The sequence below is a fragment of the Eschrichtius robustus genome, chromosome 9, assembly GCF_028021215.1.
Source record: "Eschrichtius robustus isolate mEscRob2 chromosome 9, mEscRob2.pri, whole genome shotgun sequence".
Classification (NCBI taxonomy): domain Eukaryota; kingdom Metazoa; phylum Chordata; class Mammalia; order Artiodactyla; family Eschrichtiidae; genus Eschrichtius; species Eschrichtius robustus.
The window spans coordinates 30,650,937-30,671,859 of NC_090832.1; the positions used below are offsets into that span (position 1 = coordinate 30,650,937).

Consider the following 20,923-nt stretch of genomic DNA (forward strand, 5'->3'; position numbering starts at 1 on the left):
TAAGAGAAAGAAAGAAGTCAAGGATGAGACCAAGGATTTTGGTCCAACTAATGGGAAAGATGGAGTTGCCATTTACTATGGGAGGAGCGTGCTTGAAAGATCAAGAGTTCAGTGTGGGGCATGGAGAAAGCATTTTTCACAGGAGTGATCACGTGCATCAAATGCTACTGAGAGGCTGAATGACATAAAGACTGAGAATTTACTATTGGATTCAACAATGTAGAGGTCATTGGGGACCTAAACAGAGCTGTTTTGGTGGAGTAAAACGATAAGAGTGAAAGGCTGATTAGTGTGGATTCAAGAGGCATGGGGAAAGAGGAATCAAAGGCAACAAGTCAACTCTTTTGAGAAATTATTCTATAAGCAGAGAAAATGGGCAAAACCTGAAAGAGAAAGTGGGGCTGAGGAAGATTTTCTTCGTAACAGGTTAAGACTGAAGAAGAACATGTTTGTCTGTTGATAGGAATGACTCATTAGAAAGCAAAGAATTGATGAAGTTTGTTCTTACAAAAAAAGAGGGCAATATAGTGAAGAAGGTGGTCTTAGAAGAGCGGAAAGTTCATCCACATCCGTATACATGCTTTTATGATTATAATCTCTCAATATATTACATGATTTTTATAATTATTCCTACACTGCTCTTATTGAAATTTATAAGTTTATTTGCCAAGAAGACTGCCTATTTTCTCACACAATATAAATTTATCAAGAATAAGTAATCTTGCTCAACTTTTCATCACTATTTTTTGAAATGTATTCAATAATAAATATTTTCATGTTTACACTATGGTTGCATGAAGTAGTAATGTATGCATGAATGTTAAGAGGCATGTTGTGAGTTAAAAAGGACACGGTTTCCCCCTAGAACCTGCCCCCACTTCTCTGCTATACATGGTGTACATTCAAACTCTCTCTAGATTTCTGACCCCCAAATAAGTTTTGGAATTATTTTAAAAGGCTTTATATATATTTAGTATGACAATGAGTTACCTCTTTTGATATCATACCTTACTGAAAACAAACCTGATAATTACAAAGGTCACAGATTATTTTTGTTTTGAATTTTTTTAACAAGAACCTTCCAAATTTAAAAAAATAATAAACATTTATGTTGAAAACTCAAGAATTCTATTTGGGGCTTTGTAAATATGCATAATAATCTTAAATTATTTTAATTAGAAAATAAATCTTACAGCTTTAGAAAGCAAAGACTCCAGGATCATACACTGTAGCTCTCAAAGGTATATAATTGTCAATTAATCATTTATCTATTCACTCAACACCTTATCCTCATGTACAATTTTATGAAATTGATATTCAAGTGAAATTCAACATATTATATTTTGACAATAACATGCATACATCAATTATCCTCTGTAAAACAGAAAATGTTGTTCTAACATTTATTGAACATCTAATGTGAAGACGTAAGTACTATCATTTACTCTCGTTGTATAGAAGAAGTTAGATAAACTGCCCAGGTCACATAGATAGAAGTTCTGGAATTCAAATCAAGCCTGTGTGATTCCAGAAGCCAGATGTAAACCATTACCTCATACTGTTATCTGTACCATGGTACCCCTTACCCATCTACTAAATCAAGATACAATTCCGAGACACTTCACCTACCTAGAAAAAAATGTATCCACAAGAGAACTACAGTTAAAAATCTATTCTTTCCAAGAGACCTTCAAGATGGCAGAGGAGTAAGATGTGGAGATCACCTTCCTCCCCACAAATACATGAAAAATACATCTACACGTGGAACAACTCCTACAGAACACCTACTGAACGTTGTTAGAAGACCTCAGACTTCCCAAAAGGCAAGAAAATCCCCACGTACATGGGTAGGGCAAAAGAAAAAAGAAAAAACAGAGACAAAAGAATACAGACGGGACCTGCACCTCTGGGAGGGAGCTGTGAAGGACGAAAAGTTTCGACCTGGCTATTCAAAGTATGGTCTAGCAGGAACCAGCCATATCAGAATCACCTAGGAGACTGTTAGGAAGGCAGAACCTCTGGCCACATCATCGACCTACTAAATCTCAAGGTGATTCTTGGGAAGCACTGCACCTGTGTCCTAATGCTGATTTGGTTATTTCCTTAGCATGTAACTAACTCTAGGCAAGTGCTTTCATCTCTAAACCTAAATTGCTCATCTCTAAAGTGGAAAGGATTCCCGCCATGCTAATTCAGGGGGTTGATAAAAGGATCAAATGCAATGAACTATGCGAAAGCACTTTGAAAGCTATAAAGCACCACTAGAAATCTCCCCTAAAACAGGTGTCTGTGTTCAAGGAAAATCCAAGGGGCCAGGGCTGGTGCCTGGAATGTCTTGGCCACGTCCCTCACAGCTGCCTCCACTATCCCTATATATAAACAAAGCCTCAGAGAAACATCTCACTTGGTAAAATAAATACTCAGGTTTATGAAAGTGTCACGAAGCTGAGTTACCCCAGGAGATTCATAGGGTGATGCCTGACCCAGCTGCTCTCCAAATCAAGCCAAGGAATTTGCCCTCGTGTCAGTGCACCTGCCACCTCTCTGTGACGTTCCTGGTTACTCCCTTTCTATTTTTCTCATCTCTTATCATCGGAGGACTATGGGATGACTGAGGAAACAAGGCAAGGCAGGAGCTGGGATTTTCTGAGGAGTAGCATGTCAGGTAAAAAGTTGACAGGCTCAGGGCGCTCTCCAACCATGAAAGTAAACTGTCACGCAGCAGATCTTTCAGTCCCCTGAGAACTGTCACTTGGAACTTTCTAGTTCAGCAAGTGTCCTTTAACAAAAGTTTTAAAATTATTAAAAATGAATATTTCATTGTTAAAAATTGTTTTCCACAAGACCCTGCTCCTGGAGGTGTTTAAGAAAAAGAATTCTGAGCTCAGGTAAACTGGGGATGCTGATCACCACCCCACCTCCTGGAGGAGGGGCACAAAAAGAATCCGATTTAAATTTGCCGAATCAGCATTTTCCAAACTTACTTGACAGCAGAACACTTCCTTGCAGTATTGCCTATTAATACACTGCAGTTTAAACAGTAGTTCCACTAAGAACGTATCTTGAAAATCACTGTCTTTTTTTGGTTATAATATTTAATGTCATCTTAATAGCACAGCACTACTTTTGTGGAAATGAAATATGCTAGCCTGGAAACTTCTTAACTACAGGAGCTGCTGTTGTTTACTCTCCAGCACTTAGCAGAGTACAAGGCATTTAGCCAATTCTCAGTGAATGTTTGTTCAATTTTAAAGATCAAAATAGAACCCTTTTTTTTTTTTTTTTTTTGCATGAGAAAAGATATTCTCACTCTATACCAAAAGGATATGACGAGTTTTTATGTGTGTTTGTTTGTTTGTTTTTTGAGGAACAAGAGCCCAGTTTTTTTACTTGATCAGTTCTTGCGTTTGATGTACTCCTCGATGACATCCTTGGCCTGAGCCTCTTTGCCATAGTCCTTGACCACCACACAGCTGCAGCCCACCACTTTACAGGGTTTTCCCTGTCAGTTTTACAGAGGCCTGCCCATTCCCCTAGTTTCTTGTCACCAACCTTAATCAGGTTGATCTGGTGCTCAGCACAAAGGGCGTCCACCAACTTGACCTACACAGGCTCATCACAGTTGGAAGCACACAGAGATGGGCTTGGCGCTTGCCTAAGGCTTTGGCAGTTTCACGAATTCCATGTGCTAGGCCATCGTGGATGAAAGCGGGCCTCAGCACCTCTTCCAGAGCAGTATTACCGTCCATTACACCTCCAGCAGCAATGCCTTCCTCGGCCATGGCGGTGGGTTATAGGTGGAGCTGAATCTTGAGTGCACCCGCGCCTCCGCGGCCACAGGGAGAGAGCTATGATTAGTTTTATAATTGGTTTTATGTGATGGATATGTACATTCAAATAACTTATTTGGGCTGATTATTTGCTACTGTAAGTAACAAATAAGGGAAGGCCATCCTAAAAAGGAATTTACACATAAGAATACTGTCAACCATCATAGTTTTTCAACATTTATAACATATCATGGTTCAATATTTCTAATGAACCAGAAGTTACTTTTTTTAAAAAGGCAGGAGCTAGTGTCATTCTCTATAAAACAGTGTGGAAGGTGAATTGTAAGCCTGACAGTCTACGGGGACTTGGAATCACCGTTCAAAGTTTATAGTCCTTAGTTATCAAACTGCTGGTAAAGTATAAAAATACATCCAGGGGGTCTTGATTGTTCTAAATCACCGCTGGTGGTTCAGCATCACATCCCAGACCTCTGCACTGTGTCCCGAGAGAGGCATTTTGAGTCTGCAAAACTATCAGAAAAAAAAAACAAAAAACAAAAAAAAACAGGAAGGGAGGGCTGAGTGGGGAGGAGAAATGAGCATTCTAAACTGAAAACAGAAACATGGATGCTGACGCTAACAGAGTTTCCTCAAGGAGAGAACCCTAGGTAAGCATGCGTAACTTTGAAGTGACCCACAAACCTCTCCCCTTAAAGAACCTTCTCCATCTTACCCAGATTGTATTTCCCATAACGGGAAATACAAGCCCTTTGGGTTCTGCTCAAGTGAATGATTTGCCGCAGTCACAAGACCAAGTGACTAAATATTTCTAGCAAGCCCATGTATTTATTGAATCTTGCTTTTAGAGATTTTTTTTCAAACCTTGGCCTTAGAAGGATGAGAGAAATACAACCTGGGAGCAAAAATCTGGTCTTCCTGAGCTCAAAAAAGGATTTGACATAAATTGCTCTATTAACAAAATGCCCTTTGTTACAGCCCGAAGGAAAAAAAAGAGGTCATCCTGTGCAAAACCATTTTCTAAAGGTTGTCCCAAGGACCCTACTGGTTTCTCGCTAAATCTCAAAAACTGCCTGAGATTATAACCCCTCTCCCATTTGTTTAACCTTCTATAATATTATTTTCAAATGTTTCTTCGATGCTACTAACAATTGAACAGTATTATTTTTAGTCTCAAATTTCAAATTTAGCATTTCTTTAGTATTTTTATATGTTACATCAGATTTTATACACTATTTAGGTAAGCATTTGTATGAATACAAACACACACACATATTTACACAAAACCTTTCAAAAAATGGTGATGAGAACTGGTTTCAGATTTTTAGGTATACCTATTATCACTGTAGTATTCATACAAGACAAATAAAATGGAGAGAAAAAATCCAAAGGAGGCTCAATAAAATATGCATTAAGAACATGGCAGATATTTAACCTCTTGAAACCTCAGTTTCTTCAGCTGTAAAATGGAGATAATATTGATAACCTACAATCATAAAGTGTTATAAGGATAAAAAGAGGGTATATTTAAAACAATTAGCCTTTATAAATATTAGCTAATATTACTGATGTTGCTGTTGTTGTTTTTTATTACCATTATTATTTTAAACTTCTTAAAATTAAAATTATTTTTAGGGAATCCCTATAGATTGTTATTCAATAGAAATTTACCAATGCTAAATATGGAGAGGCAAAAGAATACGGCTAATGTTACAACCTAAATTAGAACTAGGAACAAGGTTTTCTATCTGAGTTCTGAGCCTATTCTGAGTTCCATGCTGATCTCTTTTTAGAATTTAACCAACACTGACAAGTCAGCACTGTTGAAAGGCGAATATAAGGGAATCCACCAAAAAGTAGGTTACACAAGTGTCCTGGTGACCAAAATTGAGTCATTCATATATAAATTGGATTCATCCAAACCATTGTTTGAATTTGAATATTGACATTAAAATTCATATAAAATACAAAATTATTAAATATGTTGTAAATTTATATTCATTGTACATTATTGTGACTTTCAAGCAGAAAAAAGACAAAAATAAAAGAAAAAATGTAAAAAGGAAAAATGTATATATTTCCTCTCATACATGATCTTTGCTTTATTCTGTATTCTGTTGAGAAAATCAAATAAAAATATTAACAATATTCCTATAATAAAAGTTTCTCATTTTGTTTTGTTGTTGTTCTGTATCTAAGATTCTGGAATATGGGAAACTTTCACAAAATTATTTTGGTAAAATAAACACAAAGAACTTTCTGAAAGGCTTTAACTTCATATTTTACATTCAATAGGATTCTCCCAAGATTTTACACCAAATATCAAATCTTCCATATAGTACACAAACTTGACACATAATAAGTTCTCAAGATAATATACTTGTTGAAATAGAGAATAACAATTTATTATGAAAGTGCCTATCAGAGTGCCTATACTCAATAGGCCCTCAATAATAAATGATTGTTGGATCCGAATGTTATCACTTCTGTACCAAAATGACAGCACAGAATTGTAATTAAAGGATTATAAAACGGTTGACCATCCCTCAAGTGGAAAACCTTCTAAGCTGTATTAACTTTTATGCTGTGATAGGAAGGTTCATAAGTACTCTAAATGGGCCTTGAAGGGCAAATTGGATGAAGTGGGCTTAATGGTATTTCTTTAGTGCAGAATGTTACATTAAGACCTTCCTGAAAACCCCTCTTTGAAGTACACTGCCCCACCATCCTCATAATAACCTTGCATTTATCAGGCCTTGATTCTGTGGTGTAAAGAGTAACGTTTCTTACCCCATATTACACATGACAACTTCTTTTGGCTACAGACAAAAGTGATCTCAGGTATATTTAAAGCAAATGTATAATGAGAGTGATAATGTACAACAACTGATAAATATCACGCCCAACACATTTATTAGATGTCCTTACATATCTCTTGAAAGTACTAATGTTGGAATGGGTGATAAATTGACTTAAGGTTGAACACTAGTGTGAAAATTGAGAAGTCCTGGATAGAACTGGAGAGCAGGGAGTTTTGAAAGACTAGAGAAGAAAGGATGAATGAGAAATACAAATATACAGGACTTCCCTGGTGGCACAGTGGTTAAGAATCCGCCTGCTAATGCAGGGGACACGGGTTCGATCCCTGGTCCGGGAAGATTCCCACATGCCGCGGAGCAACTAAGCCCATGCGCCACAACTGCTGAGCCTGTGCTCTAGAGCCCTCAAGCCACAACTGCTGAGCCTGTGTGCCACGACTACTGAAGCCTGCATGCCTAGAGCCCTTGCTCTGAAACAAGAGAAGCCACCACAATAAGAAGCCCACGCACCACGACGAAGAGTAGACCCACTCGCCGCAACTAGAGAAAGCCCATGCGCAGCAACGAACCCAACACAGCCAAAAATAAATAAATAAAATAAATAAATAAATAAATTTATATATAAAAAAAGAAATACAAATATACGGTGGAGTTTTCTAAAAATAAAGTAATAAGAAAATACAAAACCTACAAAAGAGGTTGATAAAGTCAAAGGGATGTCTAAGGAGACAGAGTATCAGAAAGCTTCAGGTACCATCCTAAACTTGAGAGTTAGGCTTGCTCTCTACAAGCTACGGCTGTCCGAATTTAGTAAAGCCACATGGTGGAAGCTATCCTAAATCAACTGGCATAGTGGATATTGATTATAGCAAAACCCTTGATACAGTCTCTCAGGATAAATTTGTAGATGAAATAATGATCACAGACCATGTTTTATTTTTTCCCAAGACCTATCATATTGCCTGATATATAGAAGGCACTTAATAAATTGAAAGAATCAGGAATGTGACCTAAGGAATACAACATTAAATGGATTCATAGCTGGCTGGAATATATTTATCAGTCAGTGCATTACCATCATCCCTATTGAACTCTAAATAGGGCAGAGACCATGTAATATTCTTTATCTTTGCAACCCAAGGCTGAGCAAAGAATGCACGGTAAGTATTTTCAGATCAGCTGAACTTGGAGGGAGATGCTCAGTGGCTCATCACAGAACTCAAATGTTCAACATTTTTATCTGTGATGTGAATGAATACCTTAGAGATTTAAGCTGGTCAAATGTGCAGATGATACAACTTTTGGATGGTTATCATTACATAAAATGCTCAAATACTTTATTATCAAGAGCATCTTAATACATATTAAATATAGCAGTTAATGGGGTGGTAGCAGCAATATTAATTGAGTAGAGTCAGAACCATTAGAAACAACTAGATCCAAAGGTAAATTTAGGGAAAACTGTGTTACCTACTCTCAAACAAGATTACTTTATTTTCCCCCTCTGGATGCCATTTAAATAGGTAGTGAAAATTTGAAATAGAGTCTAATGTAAATATGTAATATATTTAATTATGTCTGATTTAAAATTTTGGGTGAGTTTGAAAAAAGGTTGGAAAACTTGATCTGAAAGCATTTAAAGAAGCCATTTCATGACAGTGCCCAAAAAATAATTTGGCAAAAATAACACTGAGTGGTCACCAAAAACATGTGCTGAATGATCATCTAATTAAAAAAAAAAAAATTGTCGTTAAAATTACAGCATAAAATAGGTTGTGAATAGGCCCTTGGCTGGGAATGCACCAAATTAGAACACAGGGTCCATCTGGCAATCTCTGAACCTGAGCCAGGGCCATGAAAACCAAGAGACTCCGCCCTACATTTGGCAGCAGTTCTAATTTCTAAGCAAGAGGATCTCAGGAAGCCTCTGAACCTGTAGGGCGATGGGGACCAAGATGTGGGGACAGGGTTCCCGGGCCATGATTCAGCGAGGAGTGCCCATTTCACATCCCACGAAGATCACAATGGTAAGGATGATGGCCCTAGCTTCCACTTTTTTTTTTGTTTAAACAGTTTCTTTCCTGCCATTTCCCACAAAATAAAAAGACCTATTGAGAGGTAAATTTCTATACGAGAAATTTCTGACATATGCAGAAATGTGCACAGAGTTAGATTCTGACTGTGTAATTTTATCCTGTCTTCAGCAAGAAATTTAGAATTTTCTCCAAACTCATAATTTTTTGAGAACATTGTCATCTCACCATGACAGCAACTTGAAGGAGTAAAAAAATTTGAGGGAAAGAAAATTAAAACATTATTTTAAAAGACTAAGGATTGCTATGGAGCAGTCGGAGGAGTTTAGAAGAATAGTCCAGTGACTAGCGTTTTGCCAGATCATTTGCCAAAATGTTGACATGAAAGTTCCCTGAAAACTTTGTCTTAGGTTTCCGAAAATTTCTCTGAGGAAATTGCTAAAAGAATAAACAATCAGTTCAATTGCATACAGTGAAGAATCAAGTCCCCATCCAATGTGCATATTCTGTTTATAGCTGGGAAGAATTTAAACTACTTGCCTAGCACTCCTTTTTTCTTTTCAAGTATAAACTAACTCAAAAAATTAAGTAAAAATTGATGATCTAGCAATGTTTCTCTGGCTGCCATACAGTATGGGCAATGAGTTCTAGACTCCAATTTATTGGTTTGTCAGAAAGTTTGGTTATTTTCATCAATTTAGCTTTACATTTAACATTCCTCTGCTTAATTGAAACCATGCGGACACATTTGGTTAGCATCCACTTTCCTACAAAAGTAAAAAGGGTACTTTGTTTCAAATTCTGCACACTTTACCAGTAAATTCTATTTTTCTTGCAGTAACAATTAAACACACAGTTGGCACTTAATAGCAAAAAGCTTCCTAATCCCTATTGTCAATGGGTACAACTCAGCTTTAGCAAATATCCAGTCAGGTGGAGGAAAAAGCATTATCCATAACTTTGTCTTAATAATTGAATAAATGATTTTCCAGGGACTAACCCCAGGGTTTTAAAGCATGGCCCATGGAAAATTATAGCATTTTAGAAGTTTATTTAACCCCCATTCTCTATCTCTTGCCCTCCTGGGATCCTGCACCAAAGTGCTAGCTGAAGGATGGATTCTGAAGGGTAAGCTAGGAAGTGCTACGCTTCTTAACTGACTGTTCTTTCTTTCTCAATCCCATTGTGGAAAATGACTCTGGATTGGTTTATGAAGCGAGTTTAGAGAGTAACAGGTTTCTAGGATTTGTACTTTCTCTGCTTTGGCAAAGTAATTCCAAAAAGCCAAAGACACAACAGCAGGATAACATGCATCGTTAAAATAACAACATTTTGAGGTTGACTAACTAATGAAAAAATGATGTCCAACCGCCTTTCCCTGTTAGGAAATATGCAAAGAATAAGGAGAAAAAAAGAGAAGAAAGTATGATCAAACGGATTAATTAAAATGACTCCTAATTGACAATGACAAGGTTGTAGCAGTTGAATTACACTCGAGTATTTATGGATGGGTCCACTGTTGCAGACACAGCTCTCCTTCTTTCAGCAAGTATTTGCTGAGCACCTACTATATACTACACCCCTAGACGCTATTGCTACACGTTGCCACTTCTGTAGCCACAAAGAGATGGACATGACTTGCCCTCTCACATCTTACACTACAGTCACCTCCACCCTCTCCCTCCTCTTTCTCTTCTTCCTCAGGCACCCATGTGACCAGGCACTGAGACCAGAGCATCTTTCTTGCCAGAGACAGGAGCAAGGAGGTCACACCTGATGTGAAGAAAGCCAATAAGACCTGAGTGGCTAAGCGAGTCGAGAGGTCCAGGGGGTCAAGGAGAGAGGAAAGAGTCAGGGAGAGTGCCAAGTGCAAGAGCGAGGACAGAAGACAGGCCACCTGTCAAGGTAACAGTTTTCACTAGAGAACCCACTGGCTGGCCTCCTGCCTCTGACTTGCTGGACTTCTCCCCTTTGCACAAAACCAGAGCTCTTCCGGTGTGTGAATACAATCCTGTCACCCTTCCTTAAAATACGTGAAAGTGATTTCCTATTCGTTGTCCCAAAGATAAAATAAAAATCCATGGCTTACAACGTCTTTATGACCAGAGCCTTTCCCGTTGCTTCCACCCTTGTACTCAATACTGCAGCCATTCTGAACTTCTTTCCCTTAACTTCTGTGCCTTTGCCCACGATGTTCCCTCTGAGAAGAATAATCTCCTACTCCATTCTGCTCTCTCCACTTCCTTGCCTACAGGAACTAGAATTTCAGATCTTGGTTTAAATGTTACTTCTTCTAGATGACCTTCCCTGACCCTCCAAATCAGAGTTTCTCAGACAGCAGACCTGCAGTGCTTGTGTAAAATATTTCTGGCTCCACTCCATGTTAACTGAATCAAACTCTCTGGGCTGGGGTCCAACAAACCACATTTTTAGCAAGCATTCCACTTATTCTAGTGTATATTAATGTTTCAGGACCAATGATTTAGACTCTGGGATGGTATAAATAATAATAAACAACCCATACAGCACAATTAATTCCCCACCAATCAAAATGGACATACTGACCAATCAGGACAGATGCCATGACCAGCCAAAGTGGACTCTGGCTATCAAACTCTCATATGTACTAGTCTGTACCAACAATAATCAGCTGGCCCATGCTCTGTTTCATTGCATCCCACCTTTCCTCTGGGCTGGAATATATTAGCTGATATTTACTGAGTACTTCCTTTGTGCCAGGTATTGTTCTAAACACTTTTCTTACATCATTTCAATTAACTTTCAAGATAATCCTATAAATTAGGTGCTATTATTATTTTCTTTTTTTAGAAACTGTTTATTTTCCATCAACCTATTTCCATTTTAAGAGTTTGTGGAAGAACAGCTTAAGACCACTCAGTGGTTGTTCCTACCCACTCAGTGGCCTGAGCAGTGGGAGCTGCAGACCAGTCTTCAGTGGTGGGCTGAGCACTCCAGTCTTCAGTGGGGAACTGCAGAATAGGCACAGAGGGCACCTGCACACCTTCGGACAGGTCCACCACCTCAGGCTGAGTAGCAGAGAACTCAGGAGCTGGAGCGGTCCATTCACCCTGAAATTCCTCCTTGGTCACAGCCTTCTCAGCTGCCGCCTGCTCTTCCTTTTCAATCTCTTCAGGATCTCTGTAGAAGTAGAGATCAGGCATGATTTCCCATGGGTGTTCACGGGAGATGGTGCCACGCATGCGCAGAACTTCCCGGGCAAGCATCCGCCACATCAGACCCACTGAGTGAGCTCCCTTGCTGTTGCATGGGATGGCAGCATCCACATAACGCAGAGGAGAGTCTGTGTTACACAGAGCAGTGGTAGGCAGGTTAACAAAAGAGGCCTCCGTGAGAGGCTGGTGGGCAGCCCTGGGATCAGTAACCAGCAGAAGGCTTGGCTCCCGGAAGGCTGCCTGGATCCGGTTAGTGAAGGTTCCAGGAGTGAACCGGCCAGCAATAGGAGTGGCTCCAGTGACAGCAGCAAACTTCAGCACAGCTCGCTGGCCAGTATTCCTGGAGGATAGGACACTGACATCAGCTGGGTTTTCAATGGCAACAGTGGCACGAGCTGCCAACAGAAGCTTCTCCCAGGTCCTCTTCAGATTTATGATGTAGATGCCATCACTTTTCCTTTTGTAGATGTACTGTTCCATTTGGAAGTCAAGGTTGGTGCTACCTAAGTGGGTTCCTGCTGCAAGGAATGAGGACATCCTCCTCCTTCATTTTCAGGACATCAAGGGCTCCGGACATTGTGAGAGCTTCCCTTTAAGTTACAATGAGAATGCAGAACAAGCCATATGGACCCCTGGCTGGGTAGTGTAGAAAGGCGGTGCCATTATTATTTTCATTTACAGATAGCAAAACTGAGACACAGAGATGTTAAGTTACTTGGCCAACATTACACAGCCAGTAAGTGGCAGAGCTAGAGTTCAAATTTAGTCTGGCTCCAGAGCCCTAACCTACACTGCACCTGTCATGGTGTGTATGAGGCTTTATTTTATTGCCAGTCTGGTTATTTGACTTTCTCACTACCTTGTGTTCTCCATGGGGGTAAACCTGATACATAATAGGCTGTCAACAAAAAGTTGGAGAATAAATGAGATCATGCTAATTTAGTTTAGGATCAAGAAGAGTGGACAGTAGAAGGCTGACCAATTGCTTACGTTACCTCCTAGGGTTTTGAGGCTTGCTTTTAAAGAACTTCAAGGACAAGAAGCTTGGGAGCTTGCAGGAATTAAGGTGTGGCAACCATCTGAGGCCACTGAAATCCATGCACCTAGAAAGCCCCAGCCATAGAATTGGTTTTCCTGCTCCAAACATTTTCAACCAAAGCGATGAATATAAAACTGACATGCGTACTCTTGGCAAGTAAAATCATGTCAGAAAGATTAGAACCAACAGAGAGGTGACAGGCCTCAATATTCCACGGAGTTAATTTCTTAGAAAAACCTTTTCAGAATGCCCGTTAGTGGAGCCAGCTGGAGCCCAAAGCCTCAGTAATGAAACTAGCTGTGTCATGCAGATTCATCACACAAAATCAAGACACTGAGTTGCTTTCTCCAAACGTATAAAGTTGGTTTCTTCTCTCAGGGTGGAGCGCCGTGACTGTCACTCCCCAAAGCCCAGATTATTCTTTTCTTTTTTTTTTTAATTTTTATTGGAGTATAGCTGATTTACAATGTCGTGTTAGTTTCTGCTCTACAGAAAAGTAAATCAGTTATACATATACATATATCCACTCTTTTTTAGATCCTTTTCCCATATAGGTCATCACAGAGGTTTAGGAAATTTACCTGTCTAGCAGAAATGCAGTTTGGCTTGCAGAGTAGCAAAACTGGAGTCAGGGAAGCCGTTGAGGAGAAATCCAGGTGGAGCTGACAAAGGCCTAGGGAAGGTAAGAAGGGTAAGAGGATGAAGCGAGGTAGCACTTTTTTTGTGTTGCAGCAGTTATGAAAGAAAGGTTCAACAAAGGACCTCAGTTAAGAATAATTGGGGAGGGAGGCATACATACCCTTCTTACCTTCCCTAATTCAACGTGTAATGAGACTAAAACCGTTCTCTTAGTGGCCTCTTGCTACCTTAAAATTATTCAGGTATTTGAGAAAAATGTGGCAGTATTTCTTGACTGTAATTCTTTTAATAAAAATCAGCATCTTGGCATCCATGTCAAGGAAGAAATCCAGAAATCAGTGTACAGAAGAATTATCTGGTAGACTTCTGGGGTTGCAGTGAGACATGGAAGGAGAGGAACTAACCATGGACCAGAATGAGGAGTTTTGACAATGTTTAGAAGTTATTGTGTTCTTCCAGCTACCCAGGGAAGCCACATTCCTTCCTACCCATCCAAATACCTCATGGTTCCCACATTGTTATCCAAGTCGCAAATCTTTGGGATTAGGCCCTGTTCCCTTTTTTTTTTCCCAGCTTAGTTTCCAAAAGAAATGCTTGAAGGATCCAGCTCTGCCTCTAACACTGAGTACTCCTCACCTTCATCCTGGACAGCTCCCATCTTAGTCCTCTGAGAGTTTCCATTGTTTTCCATGGCTGGAGGGGACCTGGACTACTATATTATCTTGCCCCTGTTTGGACTTGGTCTCCTAACTGGCCCTCTCCCAGGGTGGGGAATCAACTAGGAAGAAAGGAGATTTGGAGACATAAGAGTTAAAGGATTCACTTCCTTAATGTCACTTTGACCTGAAAGCCTATTAGCTCCCGGCTAATGGCCCATTTCTGAGCCTCCCTTACCCACCACCGCTGCCCACCCCTAATCCCCACTGTTGCTTGCACCAAGCTTTGGTGCCTGTGCCACCCAGAACTGGGATCTAAGGCCATGATGGAAAGGAGCACAGCTGATCTAAATAGAGAACTTGAATGTTAGGAGTAACCAGAATTCGTACATTACACTGGCATAAGCAAGTATCAAAACTATAGAAGTTCGTTTGGGTTTTTTTTTTTTTTGGTTTTGGTTTTGGTTTTAAGAATGGGTTGTATTGCTTTCAGAACTAGGAAGAGAGAAAGTGTTGAATTCTAAGTGAAAAATTCCAGTTGGATGAAAAGACTAGGGAAGACTTGTAAGTAACACGGTGACTATCTGGAAAGATTCATTTCGATAGCTGCAAGATTTTTAGTCTGATGCTAAAGCACACATTTCTATTATAATCCTGTTAACTGCTTTTAATGAGTTACTTGTTCATAGAGCAAAGATTAACTGAAATCAAGCCCATGTTTGAGTTGCCACAGATCTTTCATCCCTGATCTAAATAAAAATTTTCACTCTGTTACCTAATGAATCAGAGAAACTAAAAACTGGTAGGAGGGACAATCAACAACAATTCCAAATGCCACTCTAGCTCTCTGGTGATTGGCCTTTCCTGTAATGTCCTCTACCATCCAGAGTTCACACCTCAAGATCATCTCTGGCCTACACTTCAGTATTTGGTTAGCTCTTTCCAGAAAGCAATTCTGTTTCACATATACATTTAATATAGATATGCCTTTTAAAAAGCAAATTATAATAATGAAAAACATATATACACTTAAGGAGTTCTTATGTGACTCAAGTTTTATCTACTTAGTGTTGCTGACACTGATAAACCACTCGACTTTGGGGATTTTTTAGTTTACAAGGTCATTAGGCAAGTTCAGTGGAAATACAGCCTATTTGTACAGTGGGGCACATTTGAAGATCCTTATAATTTGTCAATTAGACTCCTCCAAAGAAATATTTTACATTTATTAAGGACTTGACTCCCCCAAATCTTCTGATTATATTACCTACTATAAGAATAAAATCTGGGCAGTTTATCACTGTCAATAGGTTTTTCCCAGGAGAATAATTTTTCTGAAAAATAATATCACACATTTATGTTGGTAACTTGGTTCTATACCAGCTGAATTTGAATTTCTAATTTCTAAATTATCCATGTTAGGTAGAAGTACAATTAAGAAAGTTTTTGTCAATTTGAAAACTCTGGGATGAGGGAAGAGGTTGGAATAAAAGACAGACCATTTAAAATCTAAAATAAATGCCTAATTAATTTATGAAAAAAATATGCAGTATACGTTATTGCCACATCCAGTCAGTATGAATACTTAAATGGCAGTTTTTCCAAACTATTATCTTCTGTATTTTTATTTGTTTTTGGCCACTTCACTCTCTATAATCAGGAAACCAGTTATAATGTTTAAAAGGATCATACATAATACATTTCAAAGTTTACTATCTTAAAAATATAACTCCCTTCGGGGAGTTGAATATGGCTTTCTTGGATTCTTGCCTTTATTGATATTTCCTGAGGGTTACATCCATGAGTGAGGTCTTGGAAATCGGGTAACCAACAATTTTTCATGACACAGTGTAACTCCCTTAGCAATGTGGTGTTAAAACCAGGAAAGTGACATTTCCTCCATTGTCTTTGGCTGTAGCTATGAGTTTCCCTTCGAAGAGACCACAAAGCAGGACCCAGTTAGTTTAATAATCCTGATAGAACCAGCGTGAGTGCAAGTTATGAGCACAGACAGAGAAGCTTGGGAAAAGCAAAACGGTAGGGAAGGAAGTCAGCACATGGAGGCAAAGACCATCAGTCACCAGCATCAATTTTCCACTGGTTTATAAACCAGCATATTGGGGAGAGTGGCGTTTGAGAATAGGAGCTGGGAGGAGAGTCGTTTTCAATATACTGTTTTTCCTTTCGGTTCTTCCTTTTAATCCTGTGGTGTTGAAAGCACAGCTTTCTCAAAGACAATCTGACCTATAGTCAACATTATAAATCACTCTCTAACCTCATAACTGAGGGTCTGCAATGAAGATCTGTAATCAACACTGTAACTCATTCTTCTAACCACATAAGTTAAAAAAAAAAAAGACCCTCTAACATCCTTATGGTCAATTCTAGAAAACAAATACAAAGATAAGGTAGGTTTTGGTTTTTTTTCTCAGAAAACTTTTTATGCATCAACACTACTTGAAGCTATTACTTGTTAGTTCAGGGCTTAATATCTTGAACATTTTCTGAAATCAATAAATGTAGGGTACACAGTAATGAGAATATTGTGAACAGCACGGTTAACTATTGGATTACCCCTCAAAATCTAAAACAGAATGAAAATCCTGCTTTTAAAATTCCAATTAATGTAATCAGAGTTTTTCCAGTTAATCTGGAACTATTCCTGGGTGTAGCATCACATCAACCTACCAATGTACTAGTAAATTGGCTGATTTCTGCCTACCACTTATACCAACAACCATGAATCTGTAGGATAGGATGTAAAAAAATCTAAGATACAGAGCAGCCCAAGGAAGGTGCCAGGCAAGTGCCAAAGACAACAGCTCTGAGTAAGAACATAAATAAGAAAATATATAACAGGACTGTGAAATAACAGTATGGTTCCAGATTTAGGAAACTTTTAGTGTCATTCTTTTCTATGTGGATCAGAACAACACTAAAAGCCTGGATCTGGGTGTTACATCTGTAAATAGACAATACAAAATAAGTGTCTACTGGAGACCAGTCGGTTTAGAAACCATGAGCTATGAAGAAAAGTTGCACAAACTAATTTTCGTGACAACTTGGCAAAGAAAAGATGAGGATAGACTATGGTGATATATATCAAAAATTGGAAGAGTAGGCCAGTCTCTGTAACTTCAGAAAACACAACCGAGCAGTTTTGCTAATATATTTTACTCCACATGGAGCAAAAATGAAGTGGTAAAAAAGAAATAGAGGTGGCTGAGTATTATTACTTCGAGCGTCCAAGCAGAGATCGTGTGATCATGTGCCAAGGGGGATGATGAAGAAATGCTTAACTTTTCACCCCGCACTGTGATTTTGTAGATCTCAATGCATGATCCTTTGCCAAACATAACTTTTTACTTAAAAATTTTAGAGATTAAAAAGCCAGAAATCACTTAAAAGTTTAAATCCAGCCTATGACAAGATGCATATCCATCCTTTAATATTCATTAAGTTTATTCTAGGCTTATGACACAGTTCAGTGCACATCAGATATTGTTACAAATTATACACTTAAAATAATAAGGAGAGGCAATAGAGTCAACAGCACTTATATTTTGAAACATGTTGATAACAGCTTAGTAACAATACTTCCTAGCAGGTGGAGACTGTATTGCATGCAGTATAAGATGAGAAAAAAATTTAAACAGTGGCACAGAATTTGAAGTTGGCAAGACTGATGCTATCACTAACATTGCATAGGAGATCTCCATATGCTATTTCTGCATGTAAGAAAAGGTCACAAATTCGCTTAGATTGGACCACACACACAGAGGGATAATTCAAATTCCCTTGCTCTTTATAATCTGTTCTCCATGTCACTAATTCATCCACTTAGTCATCATTTATCTAAACATATGTATGCCCTCACTATCAAAGGGCATCATTTAAATCCATCTCCTTGGACTCTACATGCTTTAAAGGCATTAATGTCCTACTACATCAGGCCGTAATTTCAATAATATTTTCCACTGTATTTAAGGAATTACTTGGTGGGAATGGATTAGAAGTTTTGAAATCAGCACGTTCTTTTTGCATGACTTATTTGCAAAAGCCCCTCTGTCTTGTACTGGTGATTACCTTCCCTGCACATTAGTGAGCGCTCCCAGAGTTGGATGCATGCTGGGGACAACAATCGTTAATGTTTATGATCTACATGGCATATTCCCTGTTTGCCTCTCATCCTTTTTCCTTGATAATTTTTCTTCATAGCGCTTGGCAACCCTGATTACAGATCTGTATCCCTTACCCAAAACCTTTGGGGCCATCTGTGCTTCCAAATTGAATTTGTTTAGAAATTTTAGGAAGGCTTTATGGCACACTCCCAGCAGGGTCTGTGACAGCCCCTCATAAGCAAACATTAACATTTCTTCAATGCAGTTCATGGGAATTCATACCAAGAGGGATAAACAAAGACTACAAATAGCTTCATCTTTCCCCAGGTCACGTTCTGCTGCCAGAGAAGTTCAAGTCAGGTCAGGTTTTGCTGCCAACTGAGTTAGGAAATACCTTTCAGTTTGAAGAGCTTTTTGAATTTCAGAATCGCAGATAAAAGATTGTGGACTTGTAAATATTTATTCTCTATTTTCTGTCCAGCCTCCCAACTAAGATTTAAGAGCTGTGGAGACCTGAATATTTTGTTTATCCTCTTTGTTGTGTCTCCCAAGTCCAGAATAATGAAAGACACAAAATCCCAGTAAACAGTAGTTGAGTGAATGAATGAATGAATGAATGAGATGGTCTGGCACTAGAGCTCTGCCTAATGGAAGAACTCTATAATGTCTACCAGATCATCTCTCTTAGGGACTTTAAATAATAATACACAGAGTGGGATACAGGCCGTGAACTATGCAGAACCTGAAAAACAAGACAAAACAAAACAAAACTACCAATGGAAAGGAAAGGCATTAAGCAAAAGCAGTTAGGCAATAAAAGATGTAAGCAGAAGCCATGAGGTAGAAAGAGAGAAGAGAAGGTCATTCTTTAGTCAGAAGTATTAGAAATAACAGAGACAGTGAAAAAGATGCCAGAGTCCACACAACAGATTCTAAGACTTGGTATCAGTGACACCATACAAAATGTCCATTAACTAAATCGTTGTTTGACTTTGTTCCTTGCAACTTGAAACACCACCTTAGATGAACTATATAACTTCTCTGAGCCTCAAATCTTTACCTATTAAATGACGAGTTTGGAGAGAGGATGCCAAAATTTCCTTCCAAATAAAATAATTGTGTACAGCGGTGGTTCTCAAACATTAGTAAACAGAATCACTTGGAGGGATTGTTTAAACTCAGATCACTAGACTCCACCCCCAGAGGTCTTTTGGTTTTGGTTTTTTTTTTTTTTTCTTCTGGCTGCGCTGCACAGCTTGTGGGATCTTAGTTACCCCACCAGGGATCGAACCCGGCCCCGGGAGCGAAAGCGCCGAGTCCTAACCACTGGACCGCCAGGGAATTCTCCGGGGTTTTTGCTATAAGAAGATTTGGGTGGTGCTTGAGAATTTGCCTTCCGCAGATGAAGGTGATGCTAATACGCTGGTTCAGGGACCAGTTTTGAGGGCTGCTGGTCTACTACACAAGCAGCATTATTTTACAAAACACATGTGAGCCATTATCCAAATTCTGGTGCCCTCTGCAAATTGTTTGACTTTGTCCATCTATAAAGCTATGTGCAAGCTTCCCATCCACTCCTGATATTCAATTTGATTTCCAGCCCTGAAATGTGAAAAACAATGACAGAATTTCTTTTCATCGTGATGGCTATTTAACCATAAAGCTAACGTTTTTGAAATTAAATGAAACTGATGTTTAATACTGTCTCACAGACACCCAGAGACAGGCTTGAAAGAAGAGAAATTTCAGTATGTTTATTCCCTTTGGACCTACTTGTGGCAACCGCTTATTTTCTGGCATTCAGAAATTTTTAACTTCAAATGACACGGTACGGCCAATCTATGTCCAACTGAGTTTAAGGCACAAACAAAGTTGCTCACTTCCCTGGCAAGTTTTTATGAACTGAAAACTTTACAGAATAATTCTGATTACTCTTACCAGTGCAAAAAAGAAGCTACACAGCTTGGTTTTTTTTTTAACAGTCAGATCAAAATTATCATTAGAAAAAAGGATTTCCAGTGTGGCAGGTTCAAAAGTAAAGTCTCAAAAAATCTAGAACCACCAAATTAATAGAGTGACTTCTCTGGGCATAATTATACTTCAAAGAAAGTAAATGCTATTACTCGCTTTCAAAGACAAGAAAATAGGTGCAGATCGCTGTAAGTGCTCCACAGCTCACTGGAAAACATCTTGGAAAAATCTTTTATTACCAAATAACACCTTGGCAAAGCTATCCACCCTGCTGTCCTGGGGGAGAAAATGGCGGTGGGGGCAGAGATAACCTGGGGCAGTGTTGTAGCTGACTGATCCATGCGTGATTAATTATCACGTACAAATATGGGTGTGACAAAGCATGTAAAAAGCACTCAAAGTGCACGTGTGGGTCACCTGACGCTCTTCCAGAAATGAACAACGGAGCCCTGAAGACTGAACTATGCATGGTACGACAGTCAGGAAAAAGAAGATGGAAAAGGAAGGATTAAAAGGTTGACAATGATTTTTTTTTTTCTGAAGCCAGTTTATTTTTCTTTGAGCTAAAAGTGTTCTGCCTCAAGGCTGGCATAAAGCAGCCTTTCCAGGAAGCCACATTTATCACACCAAAGAAAAGCACCACAAAGGAGACAGCATGATAAA

At 38.9% G+C, this 20,923-nt stretch overlaps 2 pseudogenes; both read right to left on the bottom strand.

The window, feature by feature from the left end:
- Positions 1-1,266: 1,266 nt before the first annotated feature.
- Positions 1,267-20,923, bottom strand: part of LOC137769224 (small ribosomal subunit protein eS12-like) — a 41,138-nt pseudogene continuing 21,481 nt past the window's right edge.
- Positions 9,504-20,923, bottom strand: part of LOC137769222 (small ribosomal subunit protein uS2 pseudogene) — a 30,090-nt pseudogene continuing 18,670 nt past the window's right edge.